Raw genomic sequence first — 18,341 nt, forward strand, 5'->3', positions numbered from 1 at the left:
GATGGTACTTGGTTTCAGCCAGATTTCTTTTAAAATGTTCAAAACAAAAGCGGTGACACCGTGAAAATAATTGAAATTATTGGCAGCGACCGCGGAACGAAAAGTAAAATAAGAGAGTGCACGATAACTGTTTTATTATATATTATATTATAGGAAGGATTTAGATAGCGACCTATGAGAATGAGAATGAGAATAGCACAGCATCAGATTCTCTTGCTCAGAGAATCACGTTTTATTGAAACATAGATAGAGAAGATATGAGATATTAGAATCATGCCGACGTTGAATGCGTATATAACTAGACGTTGGGGTGCATACGTTGAGTATATAACTAGAAGCTGTACTGCTCGTAGCGGATGAAACAGTTAGTTAGCTGAACTCGAGCACCGATGGCATTGCCGCAAATGTTCCAGATGCGGCCCCCAAGGTTTTTAAGGCAGGCGGTGCAATCAGACTCAGAGATTCCCTGATTGCAAACCCCACGCCCATAGGCGGTGGGTGAGCCTGCGCGCGATGCTTTGTAGTCGTAACCGCTGAAGGCAGTGTTTCCCTCTAGATCTACGAGGAGGGATCCGAGAGTACTATAAAAGGAACTTCCGCTTGGGATTAGTCGTAACCGCTGAAGGCAGTGTTTCCCTCTAGATCTACGAGGAGGGATCCGAGAGTACTATAAAAGGAACTTCCGCTTGGGATCTTCTGCGTGTTACACGCAGACGATACGAAGATTGTATTGGGCGTGCCTACAGAACCAGTGCTACTACCAGTACTGCCAATGCAAAAGTAAATGAGTACCTCATCTCGAATGATATATATAACCTCTACAATGGGAAATGGGAAACGCTGGGTGGAATGGTATATAACCTCTAATAAACTCCTACAATGGGAAATGTGATTATAAATGTGTTGAGGCAGCCTCCATTTATAGGCCTCCCTGTGGGTAGAGTTATGGATAAATTGTGTGCCGGTAGATGGTCCCGAAATGCATGACTCATTCTAGCCGGCTGGCCACCTGTCCTGACTAGACTGTTGTCCCCATCATGAGTGGAGTGGGCGCAAATTGTAATCCATGGATGAGCCTTATTTCCACCTCTATAGACCCATTAATACACCCTCTAAGGACATCGGTACATGGGAAGACTCTGACATATATCTACCAGTCAATCAGTGTACGTAATTTTCAGGGGAACACTTTCTGGTTAATAGTTATGGAGTTGTTCATGATATGATCATCCATCTGGCTATTTGTATTGATGGTCATTAAAACGTGGACGCTGATATTGATGGCCATGAAATGCCTTAAGCCGGCTTCACTTGGACTCGTGTTTAAGCCAACTTTTGACCATGACTACTGCGAAATCAAACTTGCATGCCCTTGCCTTCTGCAACTTGACACACCTTGATCCGTGGAAGGAACACACCTTTGAGTGTCTTTGACCAGTTTTCACCTCCCTGCATTGAGCATAGGAACGTTCCAATCCTAGGAACTAGATCATATTTTTCACCGACACTCGTTCTTTCCACTGTACTATAGCATTCTTTTATTCTTTTTCCAGCTTAAAGAAAAAGACAAAAAAAAGTTATATATTCCAAAAGAAGAGCGGGAACGGGACAATATTTCCACTTATTGTTGGCAGCTAGAGTCAGTCGTGTCACCCTTGAACAAAGCACTCAAACCAAAGTCTCATCTGTTTGGGCGGGATTTAGTTTGACCTAGGCACGCCTTAACCTTGTTATTGAGTCAGTGCTCCCCCGATTGGTTATCTTTTCCAATCATATGGAGGGTTTGTTCGTGCCTCTGCATGATGAACTTATACAGAGTCATCATATGCTGCCACATGGTCACATTGAGTCGTGCTTTTGTTCAAGGGAAGTTAGCCTCAGTCGGCCTCTTTGCGGTGTCTCTTGACTCATTTTTCAGTCGGCCATCCCTGGTTGTCAGTATCATGTCTATCTTCACATCAGCTATATTGGTCCTTTACTAGTGCCAGTTTGATAAGGTCCCCATTGACTTCTTGTAGCAGATCTTGTCCTTATCGACGACGACATCTTGCTCTGAGGACAGGCTTAGAGCTGCACCCTAGCCATATCATGTGTACGCCGGAAACGTGCTTCGGTTGGGTTACTACATTTTTGTTTGTCTGATTCCTTCCACATTATTGGCCTATGGGATACACTCGTGCTAGATTGATGAAGGATGCCTTAATGCCTTCCGTCTAGCAGATCTTTCCCCATTGACTACAACTCATTGCTCTAGGGCAAAAATCTATAGTCCATTTGGCAATACCTTAGGGTTTGCAGTCATTAGTGGTAGATCCTTCGCTATCGACAATGGGAAAGCATCATTGTCTCCTGACTGATAGATTCTTACAGGTGTTCGACTCCATCTCATCTATTCACACTTGTTAGATTGTACTGGGTACCTTGACGCTCATTATCATTATCGGTGAGTAGTCTCGCGTTTGTTTACGATATACATCAATGATCAGTAATTAAACGATTTCTCACATGGTCGACTTCAGATCATTTATTCCGATGGTGTAGAAATGTACCACAGCGGTCAGTGAAGACCTTAGGTTGCATCAACATTCATTGGTTCACTTGACAATTGCTCCTGTTGCTGCTAGTTGATACCACCCCACCTTATATGTTGCAGTCATTCATGGCGACATTCTATATGCTGGCACCTGAGTTTGCAGTGTAGTACCATCCCATTTCATCATGTCCATTTGGTACCTTTTGTGATCAGTCTTTGATATCAGTGATCCAGTTCATTCTTCAGCATCATTGACATTCTTATATGTGATATTCAAACATGTACTTGTTCGATCGTGATCAGATGATCCATTATGTATTTTCCAGTTCTTTATATTTGTATACTTAGTGGATCCACTTGTACTTGATATGCGGACATGCTTTACTTTCTCTGAGCATGGGTATGCTCACCTCAGACAGTGTTTCTTTCTGATCCCCTTTTGGGGCTTGGCAGGCTGAACTCTGGCGAAGTCCTTCTTAGTTTCTGATAGATTTTCTTTCCATGTACTTGCTTAATACATTTCAGCCATCATGTACCCCTTCTGACCTCATATATTAGGGGGCATCTATTATAGCTCCAAACCTCACTCTTGATGTTTGTGATGCTGCACTCATGGCCTAGGGCAACCCCTCCTTCCAGACCTGGTCCAAATATTCAAAAAACAGTGTTTTACTCCCTATACGTGACATTGCCCTGAGCTAAACACATGTGTACGCGGGTTTGTGTATACCCAACCCGCGTATATGTCTTAAAACACTTAAAAAAATTAAAACTCCTTAATTTCGGGCAGAGATCGCGGGTTTTACCTGCTGATTACCTATTAGTGCCCGTGGCCCAACTGTTCCCAATGAATTCCCAACTAAAAAAATACTTTGGGAGAAGTATAAAAAGGCTTCAATGGGAAGGCCTAAGGGAGGAGAGAATAAAGAGAAAGATCACTCTACTGAGATTTTCCTTGACCAGGTCTGAAGATCCTTGTGCTTCCAACACTTCCCCCACTTGCAGGAAACCATTGTTTCCTTTTGTGATAATGTCTTTCTACTTGAGAGATCATGGAGTAAGTCATGGAAGGAGTTTGTTGAAGGCTTGAAACTGGACGAATCCAGAGGACGGTTCTGCTTGGAGCCTGCGAAAGGATGAATCAGGTGAAAGAATTCCTTTCTGTAGTTTAGTTATTTATAATAAAAGAAACACTTGTCTTGTTCTTGATACAGATCTTTTTCATATTCATGATGTCAATATTATAATTCATATGTGAATGGTTGTTTCTAATCATATAACTAACTACCTTTCCTTATGTTATGAAGATGATTCCTTTATGATGCTTGGTCAATATACTGCTGTACTTTTTGGAATTGTTTGTTTTCCAGGTTCAAGGACTAAAAGGAACTCAAAGAGGGTTTGGACCCTAACTGGATCTTCTGAAATGAAGGACGTCAGGTGCACCCCTTTTTCGTATAGTTTGTTTATATTAGCATCATGGCTGTATGGAATGAGTGTTTCTCTGTGTAAATAACCTCTGATCTGCTAGGGTATCAACCCAAGACCCTAGGGGAATCTATCCCTTTAACAACCCACATGCCACAACACCTTCAAGTTTAGAAAACCATTTATTATGTAAAATCGCCCATGCTGTGTATCAATATTTTCTTTGTCATGAATTAATGAGTCAAATGTATGTTTTGTATAATATGAATGTAAAAGTCATTTGCAAAAAGAGGGAAAAATTAGAGGTAAAGAGAAATCAAAAGTATCTTCCTATGTTTTGAAGTATAATCAAAGGTATGTTATGTTGCGATGTGCTCTTAAATTTTGGCATGTAGATTTACCACAACCATTTTTCTTTTACAATGTTTTTTTTTGCCACTTTGTTTTAATTAAGCCTATGTGTAGTTGTGATTTCCTTGCGGCAAAAACTTTCCTTGCCGTAACAAATTTATGAGCCAAACTCTTTCTAACAACAATTTCCCCTTCAAAGTATGCTTAAAGTGATATTTAATGCACATTTTTAGTAACATAAGCCTTTGAAAATATATTTTATTACTTTTCATAAAAGTAATAAAATATCTTATATCCCTTTAACCCTACGATATGGTTATTCGTAGATCCTCCTTTAGTTTCTCTCATGTTCTTATTAATTTCATTGCAATGTTAATTTTTTAAGCAAATTTATGGACCAAATTTTTTTGTGCTTAAAAAATTATATTTATTTTATTTTTTATTTAATATACTATTTTTAATATTTAGGCCGATAGGCCTTTCTTATGCATCAACAATTGTCAACACTTTTACCCTGAACCGTTCGATCAAGTGAGACACTTTCAACCGTTGATTTGAAGTGTCATTTGGCAAGCATGCACTGCACTTTGACTGCTTTTTCCAAATATATGAGTTGCCTTCTTTTCACCTCCTAGTTCTGCTGTGCATTGAACCTGGCCCTTTGAGTTGCCTTACTGCTTTTTCCCATTCTTTTATGTCACTCTTGAAGATATTTTTACTGCTTTTTCCCTGCTAGTTGTTGTTGCTATTCTTCTTCCTTGGCTTTTGGCAACCACTGTTCTTCTTCCCTGGCTCTTGGCAAGCACTGAGCTTCATCTACCATCGCCTCACAAATTGTCATGGGCTGCGCGTGTTTCTGGATAACAAGGAACTTCATACGGGAGATACTCTGTCCCCTGCAATCCTCGGAGCCATTCAAAGTGCGTCAGTTCATATTGCCCTTTTTATTGAGCGTTATGCTGAATCCCCTTGGTGTTTGGAAGAGCTGCGTTGGATTTTGAGATCATATCACAAGCGTAACTTGAAGATAATTCCTGTGTTTTGTGACGTTGAGCCTAAAGACCTTCGTTATGTTCAGAGTGGGCGTTATGCTAAAGCCTTTGAAGAACACCAACACAAAGGCAATGCAAAGGCAGAGTCGCAGTGGAATGCATCTAGGCGTGGAAGGCAGCCCTTAACCAAGCCTCCCACATTTCTGGTCTGCTATTTAAATCGAATTAAAGGTAAAACCCTTTTATTTTCTTACATGTCCATTGATTTTCTTAGGCAGATACTAACTATGAACTATGGATTTTCCATTAATTTGGTCCGTCAAGCACCTATATTGTGAACCATCTCGAATTTCACCAAACTATTCACTATTCGAAATCAATTATCATATTTTTGGCCCAATGCAAAAACTGAGAGCAAGGCCACGTGGCCTGGCAAGTCAGCAATTTTGCTATCCGAATGGAATTATCGTATTTTTGGCCTAGTCTAGATTAGAATAGGGTGGGAATCACAGTCGAACATTATTTAATATAATGAACTTCATGGAAGAAGTTTTATAAGAAAAAATTTAAATATTTGTATCGAATTTAATGTGTACAAGTTTCGGTCAATCTTATCAATCTTTAAAATTCAATTATAAAAATGTTTGATGATATTTTTACGTAGATATCTAAAAATATTAACCATAGACATTTTAGCGGAAAGACAAAATATAGTATTTAAAATTTTTGTATCTTTTCAATCACGAAACCTAGGCTTTAGGACCGCACAACTACGTCAACCTCCTCCTTGGAAAAGAATGGCTTCTGGTTTCTAGCCAAAATACATAGCAATCAGGGATTTGTGAAAAATCATAGCATTTTTAAGAATTTTATTTGTTTGGTTATTCAAATGTTATTTATTTGTTTTTTTAAATAATAATAATAATATATTTTTAAGATTATGTTTCAGTTAAATAATAATTGATGCTTGGGACGGTTTTGTTTATGTGAAAAAGACTAATTTAGTTGTTAAATTTTAAGGAAGTGTACATTCTTTATCTTTTTGAATTTGAACTTGTAACTAAACAGATGCTTTTAACAAAATAGGAATTTACAGTTTACAACCAAGCATAACACTAAATTAATGTATGAAACTCTTTTATTTGTGAGACAAAGACCTTGCATTCACACAAGTTTCATGGCTAATGTTTACAAATGTAGATACTCAACCCCTTTCGATTTAACTTTGTAAACTATTAAAAAAAAAAAACGTACTCTTTAGAAAAGAATAATTTAATTGTTAAAAAATTACATGATTGAATTTTATTTTATTTTCAATGGAAAACATAGCACCTTGAATTTTATTTTATTTTCAATAGAAAACATAGCACGTTGTTATAAATGAAATAAAAAAATGCATATAATTCAAGAAAATAAAATTATAAAACCAAAACTTCACTTAGAAACTTGAAAAAAATTGTATTATAAACTCAGCCTGAATCCAATGGAAATTATGTCTGCAATACAATTAGCTTACTGAAATGTTAACATTCACAAAAATATTAATTTAGTAAAAAAACTCCTTCATATAGTACTGGAAACGGGAGATTCCTAATTTCACTTGCAATAGGCTGCAAGAGATTTCTGTTCTCTTTTGCACAAACAATTTGCCAGGGACAGAAAATAGGAAAAGGGAGAAATAACAGGTTTCCTGAAAACTTCTGTGATTAAGCCCCAAAAATTTCCTCTGGTTAATCAACAAGAGGAGTGCCATGAAGTTGCTCACTTCACCCACACTGTTATTAAGTCCCGCTATAGCCCTCAAGAAAACCACTTTATTCACTGCTCATATGGACATGGCTCACAAAAATGCTGTATGACCTGGTTTATGCTTATGCTGAAATGGTCCTTAAAATGATCAAATATCAATGATTCTTATAGCTTATCAAATTATCAGTTATGCTACATGGATGGTTACTACTACTAGAAACATGCATGAGGAATCACTTCTTTGGTTATGATTAGTTGTCATTCCTGAGTGGCTTTGATATTTGTTCTTATCTATTATGGATTTCAAATTCAATTATTGTTGCTAGTAACTATTGCTGCACTTTATTCGGTTTTTGCTTTAAAATGTGCTATCAAATGTGCAACTGAATACTGATGGAATTTCTACTGTTATTACTGAGCCGTACCTGCTACTGTTGAGTTTATTGTTGTCACTACTGTTTTCTTTGTTATTTGCTACTATTAGCACACTATCAGGTTCAAATTATATATATTTAAGTTTCAAAGTTTCAGTTTTCCTGCTGTGAGTTTCTTTTAGTTTTGAAAAAAAGTCAGACTTCAATTTTAGGTTCATGACATTTTATGATGCTCTTGAGGCAAGGATTCAGTGGAGAAAAACATGTTGATATTGCTAGAATACCCAAGACCTCCCTCTCTAGGATTAGACAAAATCTATATGAACGGGTTCTGCTATGCATAAATTATAATAAAATTTGCTTTCTTTTAGTTTATAAATTATTTGTTATATATTTTTCGAGGAACCACATATTTTTCTGTAAAATTTCTTCAGAATGAGATAGGTATTTGTTAGAATCATAGATTTGAGTTATAAATTCTCCACAAAGTTATTTGAATCATATTCAACTCATGCTTCAAATTTCTAACAGATTTTTATTAACTCTATAATTAAAAAATTGTTTATTACCCAATTAACTCAACTCCATTAACCTACCCAAAACAAAATTTCACAATAGTGGCATCCTTTTTAAATTTTTTATCTTCCTTCTTATCATGAAAGCCTAAAATTCGTTGGATCGAAATGGGGAATTTCACGTTTTCGCTGAAGTGTGGTAATATGTAACAAAAGTTAAAACAATGTGGGTAGTCACTAATCTAATTTAATTAGGTTAATGAAATAAATTATTACAGGATTGGATTAACTGGTGAACTGGTGGAGTTCCTGGGGTTAGCGTAGCCCTAAAAGCATGCCACTAGTTTTAGGAATGGTATTCTTATTTAATTATATTCAGGCCATGAGAAGGATGCATTGTTTAATAGGGTTCCAGAGCGTGATCGTGATCATTTGAGGGAAATTCCTCTTGTACTTGCCTCTATATTACATTTCAACTTTCTTTGTGGAGTGAAATCTTGTAACAACAGTCTGATCCTCAACAATGAAGCTCCAGGTATTTTCATTCTTTTCCATGGATAAGCAAACACAACTTTTCCTCATGAATAATATGCTATTCATTAATTTGTTCATAGCTTATCTTCCATTGTCTGAAATATCCGCCATGAATGACCAAAATGTAGAAGAGTTGTGTCCCATACAAAATAATACTCTGTAATTTGATTTTGTATTTGAAATTTACTGCAAGAGGAAATCTATGGAAATTTGAAAACAATATTCTGATTATTTTATCAAACAACAAAGAGCGTTTAGAAGGGTAATTGCACAATGATCCAGTCCAAGAAAACAAGGTTTTCCACAAACCAATTAACTCTTCTAGAAAAATTCAACAATTCCAATTTAATAATCCTATCGACCTCTCTTTGTACCTTTTGGGACAATTGCTAGTTTATATTCATAGTATAGATTTATTAACTTATGATGTATGGATCAATTTCTTTTCCCCCAGTATCGGCTAGGAGTGGCTAACTGTGTGCTCCCGGGTATCGAGTTGTAGCACTATAGTAGATGTTCGAGTAAAATCATCCATCCATCATCGACATAATCGTAAAAAGCTAATTTGTGTAACCAAGCTCTATAGCAGATGTTCTTCTCTGGTTTGGTCTGCTGGTCTAATGTTTGTCCTCCAGGTGCTTCTTCTTTTCAATGTGGGAGAATTGTTTGAATCGGGCGGTAACCCTATAATGCGGGTTGACTCACTGAATGAGGAATGCGGAAATGGGTGAACAAAAAGAAAAGCAATAACAAAGCAGGAAAAGCATGGGTGAATGTAAAGTCGGAATGGGTGTTGCATCTAGAAACGGTAAGGTTAATGATCTACATCATTATCCCAAGAATTATGCAGAAGTGGTTTACAAGTGGAGAGTTGTAATTGTATGTGATTAATAGATTGCTATGAGCCTCATATATATATATATATATATATATATATATATATATATATATATATATATCATCTCCATAATAATTATCAAAAAGTATACCATCTCTTTCATCTTAACTGACATGCTAATTCTGGAAGTGTGAAGTAGGAGGCCTCTCAGCCCATTGGTTTATTAAATAGCGTGTGACATAATCTTTAATACTTCTACGCATCTTTACTGATACAGTGTTGAGGGGGGTTATTCTTTGGTCCTCTGGAACGAGGATGTGGTGGTCATTTCAATTTTTCCCACTCCACTGGCACTCATGATGGGGGGAACGGTCTATTCAGGACAGGTGACGAGACAGCTAGAATGACTCCTGCATTTCGGCCAATAATCGACAGATAGATGTTATCCATAATCCTTCGTGCATTTCACAATCCACGAAAGTTGCTTATAACTTTAGTATCTATATAGGCACAAATTCTGTATAGACGCATATCTTCCATATATGCATAAACATATATTCGTATATACGGAAGTTGCGCATATACAAAAATTTCACATATACGGTGGTTGCGCATATACAATGGCTAGAGTTGTGCTAATTTATGTATATTTGCGTCTTACATATATGTGTAGCTTTTGTATATGTGAATCTACCGTATATGCCCAACTTCCATATATGTGCATATACGAAAGCTACACATATACAAAAGTTGTGCACTACTTTAACCTTTGTATATGTGACTTCCATATATGCACATATCTTCCATATATGTGCAACATCTGTATATGCACATATACGAAAGCTGCACGCATATATAAGATATGCGCATATACAGAAGATATGTGCATTTGTGTAGGGTCGGTGATTTGGGTTTCTATAGAAAATGGAGATGGCTAGTTCACATGCTGAAATTGACAAAACACCTGAGAAAAGTTGCACATGAAGCAGAATATCTGCATATATAAAAGTTGTGCAGAATATCTTGAGTGAATTCTTTTCTGTAGAAGTGAGGACTTGCATTATTTATGAGTAATTTTACTACTACGAATTGAATCATGTTATTGAATGGAATAAGGACCCCATGTGTGGAAGAATCATGACTCAAGGATCCAACGGAGGTTGTGAACACAACCTCAGGACTTAGATTGAGATTCTTCAGTTGATTGGATTGTTGTTATAACTAACATTGTGTAGTTTTTTGTATGAATGAGCTTGTTGTTTCAGTTACTGGATTGATCGCACGTCCCTTTGGTGCTCATGAATTAAATGAATATTGAATTTAGATATTTTATTCTTTCATGTGACATATGAGGGATGAATCCATTCTTTGTTACAATATATTATTGTTATAATGTTGTTACCTTTGATATAGTATTAACCAATTAATTATATTTCTACATATATTTTTCTAGTGCCTCATAAGTTTATGATTCCCTGGTTGACAATTTAATGTACAACAATTTAAACAATTAAATTTCCTGTCAATATCACTTATGATATTTCTACCTTTTTTCATTTGTGATAACTCCTACATATATGTATAAGTAGTGTTGTGCTATTACCATTGTAAAATTCATCCCATATTAGGAAAAGAGCTCACCCATTTGTATCAAACACAATACCATCTCAAGCCTTGGTGCTAGATTTTACTAGTCAATATCCAACCACTTGTGTGTGTTTGTGTATGTCTTTATGTGTGTATCCTATGCATATTATATCACATTATATAATCATTTTATTAAAAGAACCATGTATCTTTTCAAATACCATCCCCATATCTATATCCATAAAGCTTATATTTTATGCAATAGTTCAAGTGTTGGAGAAGTGGACAAATTATGTATTTCCAAAGGATTTGTTTTGTACTCTAACTGCTAATGTTTGAATTTTATTAACACCGAGGAGAAATTGAATCAAAACTACACGAAGTGGGTTGAGTTTTGAAATCTATGAATTTGTATTGATCATAGAGGAAAAAAACCACTAGATTTGACAATGCATTGAGTCAAAGCACAATGTTAATGACCAAAATGTCGAGAGAGGAAATTGCGTTTAAAATTTGTAATAGTTGTATGAAGGGGATGTGGATTTTAGTAAATCATTGAAGGCTTGTAAACAACCATGTAATGAAGAAATGAAAATGCATTCCAAGAGGGTCTATTTTTTTATCAATAATTACTCTAGGAGGATCAATGAAGGAAAAACTCATCAAAGAATTGCATAACAGCATCGTAGGAGATCAATTTGTAGAGAGAAAGTATTTGATATGGAAATTTTACTATTGCCCCAAAGTTTCCATTAATGTGAAGAAATGGGTGGATGGTTGTTGAATTCGTGAACATGCAAAGGAGGAAGCCAAAACAATGAATTGTATATGCCATTTTCATTACTAAATAGACTATGGGAGGAATTTAGTATGTATTATAATTTTGTATTTCCAAGAATGAAAAGAGATATTGACTTTATATTTATGGTTGTTATTTGATTTTCAAAGATGGTGCATTTCATCCCATGGAAGACCAATGATCACACAAACATTATCTATTTTTTTTTAGGGAAGTCTTTTCTCCATTTGGTTTTTACGTGTGGCATTACATGAATTCCATTGGAATGGTATTTTACACAATCCTTGTCATTCCTAGTATAGAGATCAATGTTTTAAGTTTTCAACTTCTCTTTCTTCCTAGTTTAATGCTTTCTCCTTCTATTATGGCTTTTATATATATATGCATTTAGATTATTGGATAAACCATAAAATATGAAGGGAACCCCTATAAGGAGAAAATAATTGGAGGTCATTTTCTTACCCTAAAATTTACGAATTAGCAATTTCAAAATTAATGGTTTCCTCTTGAGTACCATAGAAATAAAACTTTCAAAATAAGTAAAAACGTTTAAATTGAAAATTAAATTTAAGCAATATGAAGGAGGCATATAATTCATTTCGTGCTCAACATGGAGATGATACATAGTACTTATAAAACTATAAATAATTACGATATCAACAATAATACAAAGTTAAAATATACACATACTAATACATTTACTCAAAATACGTGCCATCATTTACTCAAAATACATGCCATCAATCATTTAAGAGATAATAATACAATAAATATATGTATTAAATGTGAACTATAATAATAATAATAAAATTTCATAGTGAGTAACCATGGACATCTATATATAATATTTATAACCAATAATAATGTTAACCAAATATAAATACGAATAGCAATAAAAATTCTTAGAATGGAGAGATAAATTTAATATGTACACATATTAAAAAAATGATTATGTTGAAGTCCATCGGGCCTTGGATAGACGGTGATCAGGTGCTCTATTAAGGAACTCCTCAATGTGAAGTCACCGGTTCAATTCCCTGCCCCAAATGGGGTATATTGTACATGATGAAGACACAGTCCTGCCAAGCTTACAAAAAAATGATTATGTTCAAAATGATCAAATTTACATATATAAAAAAATATTATAGATTTAATATTTACTTAGAAATATTATAAAAAATTAAATATAATTATATAACAATAATCAAAATTACATGTTTACATAGTAATATTTACATAATTGTGATTTTTGAGTTCTCTCAAATTAAGTGAGATTACAACCAATCTAAATACATTTTTAATTATAAAAAAATGTATAATTCAAAACATTCAATCTCTTTTCATGCTTAATAAAATTATATTTAATATGGATTTATATTAGGAGTTTCATGTGCCATACATAAACTCAACTTGAAACTTAGAGTTTCATATTTCCCAACTCATAATCTTATAATTAGAGAACTCATTCTACATCCCATTATAGAATAATTTGTAACATTATCATCGTTTCCTTCTTAATGCTTAGTTATGTCAGTAAAAAAATTACAAGTAAATAAATAATATTCTCAATTATCTTTGATAAATGAAATAATAATTGGAAACATGTGTGGTTGCACTCAAGGAGATATATTAATGATCTAGTAGCTCATCCACACATAAATAGATCAAAGTCCACGCTCACATCATTCTTTCAAAAAAGTTGAATCACCCAATTGGATTTAGAGGGTTCCATTCTATAAATACACACACACATCCACCAACATAGATCCATCTTAACCTATAATGAAGCTAATCCATAAATGTAATCATTTCCTCAAATTATCACATTGTTAAAAAGGATTGCATCTCAAAGGATTCTATCCTCTTGTTAAGATGGATCTAGGGAGATGTTATCCAAATTTCTCCTCCATTTATTTGTGTGTAGCTTATATGTTTAACTTCACCCTTCTTTATTCATGTATTCAACCTATGAGTTGGAGGGCCCTCTAAATAACTCTACATAAAGAATGAAAAAATCTTTGAAGTAATAAACAACTAGAGTAAGTTTGTTATTAATTTATCTTGTGTCTTTTTATATTATCTACATATCAAATTTGATTCCTCCTTCAAGATAACCATCATTCTTCCCAACCACTCAAGTTAATATTTCTTCCCAACCACCCAAGTTAATATTGAATAGGCATACTTATATACATACAAATATATATATTTGTTTTTAATTGTAAATTAAGGTTGACATTGTAATATTTTATTTAAGCAATTTAAATGTTGTTTGTCGTTTATACTTAGAGCCCAATAGGATTACAAATCTCTCTCATGTCGACTTATGAAAAGTGGCTCTGGCTCTACTCTAGAGGCTAAGATATTTGATTTTGTTTCTTGCTTAGTAAATCCATAGTTAAGATGAATCTATTCAAATGGGTTTATCTCTAACTTGGATTAGTTTTATGCGTCCCAAAATGGGTCTGACTGTCTATGATGCAAAGAGAGACTCATTTTATAACCCATTACAAAAGATATTGTAATATCTATCTCCTATGTAATGTTCACTTGCATGAAGAAAAATAAAAATAAAAATAAAAATATTTCCTCTCATCATTGATAATTTAAAAAATAACAATAAAATCTTATCAACCTAGTATAGAAGAGATTGTAACATCCATCTCCTATGTAATGCTCACATGCATTAAGAAAGATAAAAATAAAAATATTTGCACTTCTTCTTTGACAAGTTAAAAGTCAAGTTTTTCATGCATATTGAATGATGGAATTTTAAAGTTAGAAATTTTCTCCCAAGAGTTTATCTTATTTTAATACAATCCAAATACTCACTCATAATTTTGAAAAAATGAGTAGATAAAGGGGGAACATTGCCTCCACCAAAAAAAATAGATCCACTTAAAGGATGAGTTTGTCCACTTAGCTAACTAGTGAGAAGTGGAAATGCTTTTCTAAATGGATAATATTTTTGTTTAAAGTCATAATTTCATTTAATAGATGTAAACTTTGTACTTAACTATTTTGACTACTTATTAACTCACTCCAAAGAGTGAATTAACTAGTGAGAAGTGGAAATTCTTTTCTAAATGAATAAGAATTTTGTTTAAATAATATTTTTGTTTAAAGTCATAATTTCATTTAATAGATGTAAACTTTGTACTTAACTATTTTGACTACTTATTAACTCGCTCCAAAGAGTGAATTAACTAGTGAGAAGTGGAAATTCTTTTTTAAATGGATAAGAATTTTGTTTAAAGTTATAATTTCTTTTAATAGATAAAAACTTTATATTTAATAATTTGACAATTTATTATCTTACTCCATGAATGACTTTAATGAAAAGTGGAAATTCTTTTCTAAATAAGTAAAAATTTTGTTTAAAATTATAATTTCATTTAATAGAATAAAACTTTGTACTTGGCCATTTATTAAGTCACTCAAGTGAGTGAATTAGCCTTATTTTCTAAATAAATAAAAATTTTGTTTAAAATTATAATTTTATTTAATAAACAAAAACTTTATATTTTAATCTATTCATTTGATTTAAGAAAATATATCTCTATATATATTACTTTTGAAAAATTTAACCCATTTTAAAATAACTATAAAAACTTGAGGTTATCCGTAGATCCAATCCACTATTAAAACAATAAAAACTTTGCGGTTATGTCAAAATCAGGTGAGGACCAGAACACGCCAGCAACCTGTAGAACCGTTGCGGAATTGGAGATTTTGAGGCTTAGTTCAAGGGAATCCGGATCCTATTGAAGGTGTAGTATTTTTCAGCGTCTTTTCTTGCAAAATGGGAATAGAAATCTGTAATTGTTGCTTTACTCAGGCAGTTTAGTTTACTTGCAAAAAGGGAACGGAAATCTTGAAATGTTGCCTTACTGAGGATGCGCATGTATTCTGTGATCCATAGTGTGTAAATTTATTTTTTTTTGGCTCAGTTTTCACTGCTTTAAATTTTTCTTTTCCAACTTTTTAATGTCAAAGATGCGCATGTATTCTGTGATCCATAGATCCAATCCCCTATTAAAACAATAACTTTTCTCTTAGAAATTAACAAAATTTTAATAACAAAACAAAATTCAAAATTATTAAGGAATCCTATTCCTCCCAATACAATTATTTCCTTCAAATTTTACAATATTAAAATAAAAAGAGTTTACATTTCAAAGTATCTGATCCTTCTTTAAAGTTTACAATACTAAGATGAAAATTGTTTGCATTTCAAGGTTTTTGATCCTCTTCAAAATAGACTTTAGCATATGCTATTGAATTTCTTTTTTTTTGATTTTTAAATGTGCGCAGCCTATGAGTTTGATGGCACCCTCTTTTCTTCTTGTATGCAGCCTATGAGTTTGAGGCTATGTGATTTGTGTACATATTAACAGAATTCCTTCCATAGTTTTCGTTTATGTACAGTCTGGTTATTGTAGCTTATAGCTGCATTAAGCAGGGTTTGGTGGGTGCTTCACTGTTAGTTGGAGGACGCCTTCATTCGGAGGAATTCCCTTATACTATACATTCATGCTAGCTACCATGGTTTGAAAAAACTGTGTGCGACGAAGCCCAAAATCCTAAAGTCAAACCCTCAAACTTTCCATGGGCAAATTTAAATATTTAGACTGACAGTAATGGCTCAAACAATTACTCTACATCCAATCTCATTCTAAAATATTCCTAAAATATACCATCTTTAATTGTAAATTTCACCAACATACCCACAAAATACTTACTCATCCGTGAGAGCAAGGAAAGAACAATAGAGAGTAAAGAATCCAATTATATTTTGGAAATACTAAAACATGTCTACATAAAAACAGGGCCACGCTATTAAAAATAATATGTCTGCCAACTGAAAGTTTGCAGTTAATATTTTATATGGAGTCTGAACAAAACAAATTGTATATCAAAAAAATATATCTGCAGTCGTAGCATCTATATGGTCCTATCACAAAAACACTTAACCCTAACCGTGCCATAACCATGAATTCAATGCATCCTAAGTCGCGCGCAATCCTCACAGCTTCACCCGCACCTTGGAATTCTTAACAGTCACTGTGGCCTTGGCATCGAGCTGGTCGACGATAAGGTCCCATCGCGCGTGAACTGTTATCTTCCATAACTTCAACTTCCCAACCTTTATCTTCACGGAAACATTGCCTTCAGTTTCAGGAGAATGCCTGCCTGATTTATCTGCGCATTGAGCGTAGACTTCATGGCGTTGGTGAGCTTAGCACCGGTCCCACTGAGTTCCACGTCCAACAAAGTGGTGTTCTTGTGGCCCTGGTAGAATACCAGCAGGAAGCCTGTGCAAGGCTCCGAGCCTGAATACAAAACTGCGAGAGGGCTGTTGTCGAGATAATATATACCGATCCTCTTGTTGAGATTCTGGGCCTTTATTTTCACATCGAATTGGCAATTTGTACTGAAATCGACGGGGTTGATGGTGAAATTAGTAATATGGATGCTGTCGACAGAGTATTTGGGGATCTTGGGCCAGAAGACCAAGTACAGAACGCCACAGGCGAGCGCGATTAAAAAGCAAATGGTGCAGCACAAGCAGCGGCAACAGGAGCACCGGCGCTTGGGAGGCGGTGACAAGTATCTGGGATGCTCTCTTCTGGAGATAACTTGGTCCTTTGGAATCTTTAACTCTCAGCGGGATCGACTCCGCCCTTCTTAGACGAAAGATTGCTGGAATTGGGCGCCAATGGAGCGCTCGGCTTCTCGTTTACATATTCGCCTGCATCCTTCTCGACATCTGCAGTCATCGGGTAGATTCTCTGTTGATCTGCCATCATGGCACCCGGCCCCGAGCTGCGAACAAAGCGATATGAACCGATTTAGGCCGACCAGATTTGATCCTGGGAGTCCCTGAAACTTAAAATGGACCGACTTAAGCCGATGAGACTCGATCTTGGGGCTCCCGAAACTTAAAATGAACCGACTTAGGCCAACGAGATTCGATCCTGGGGCTCCCAGAAACTTAAAGACCTTCACGCAATGATGGGAATGAATTCTGCAGGCGCGGAGCATCCACAAAAGAGATGTTAGTTCATGGCAACCAATATTTCCAATCTGCCTTTTGGAAGGTGAGGGAATGTAGCATAGGTCGCCTGGTGGAAAAACTGAGTAACGAAGCTACCCGCAGCAGTTGGAGCGGTTAGTATCGTGTACCAGTTTCGAACCACGTTCTTATGCATTGTTCTGTGTATGTGCTTCGGCAACAAGCGGGCTGAGGAGACCCTGTTATCTGTACAGGGCATCATGTCGGAGCTCTCCCCGATCAACTGACGTCTAGACGAAGTCTTACCAATTCCAGAGTTCTTCTATCGACGATAATGGGCATGGTTCGCATAGAGGTTTGGGTTTTTGAAGAAAATGAGGGCGGGGTTGATTTTCCAGAACGATTTCAAATTTGAATTTCATTAGCCCGTGCATAATTTAAAAACTTGAGCATATACAATCATGTATGCTCCATGCCATAACCTCCAAAAGCATGGATCATGGATGCATAAGTCATGGTGGATGAATGCGAATACATACAGAGACATCGACACATTCTCTTATTAATCGGAATCTGTTCGTCGGGGAAAGGATGCACACGGGTTGACAGCCATGGCATACTGTCA

General features: G+C 35.2%; 2 pseudogenes; both read right to left on the minus strand.

The window, feature by feature from the left end:
• Positions 1–331: 331 nt before the first annotated feature.
• Positions 332–797, minus strand: LOC149176623 (antifungal protein ginkbilobin-like protein pseudogene; annotated as a pseudogene).
• Positions 798–16,726: 15,929 nt separating this feature from the next.
• LOC149176624 (NDR1/HIN1-like protein 6) lies at positions 16,727–17,590 on the minus strand (annotated as a pseudogene).
• Between the last annotated feature and the right edge of the window lie 751 nt (positions 17,591–18,341).

The sequence above is a fragment of the Pinus tabuliformis genome, chromosome 4_1 (assembly GCF_031772625.1).
Source record: "Pinus tabuliformis cultivar Carrire ecotype Pingquan chromosome 4_1, CPIR1, whole genome shotgun sequence".
In the NCBI taxonomy this organism is placed as follows: domain Eukaryota; kingdom Viridiplantae; phylum Streptophyta; class Pinopsida; order Pinales; family Pinaceae; genus Pinus; species Pinus tabuliformis.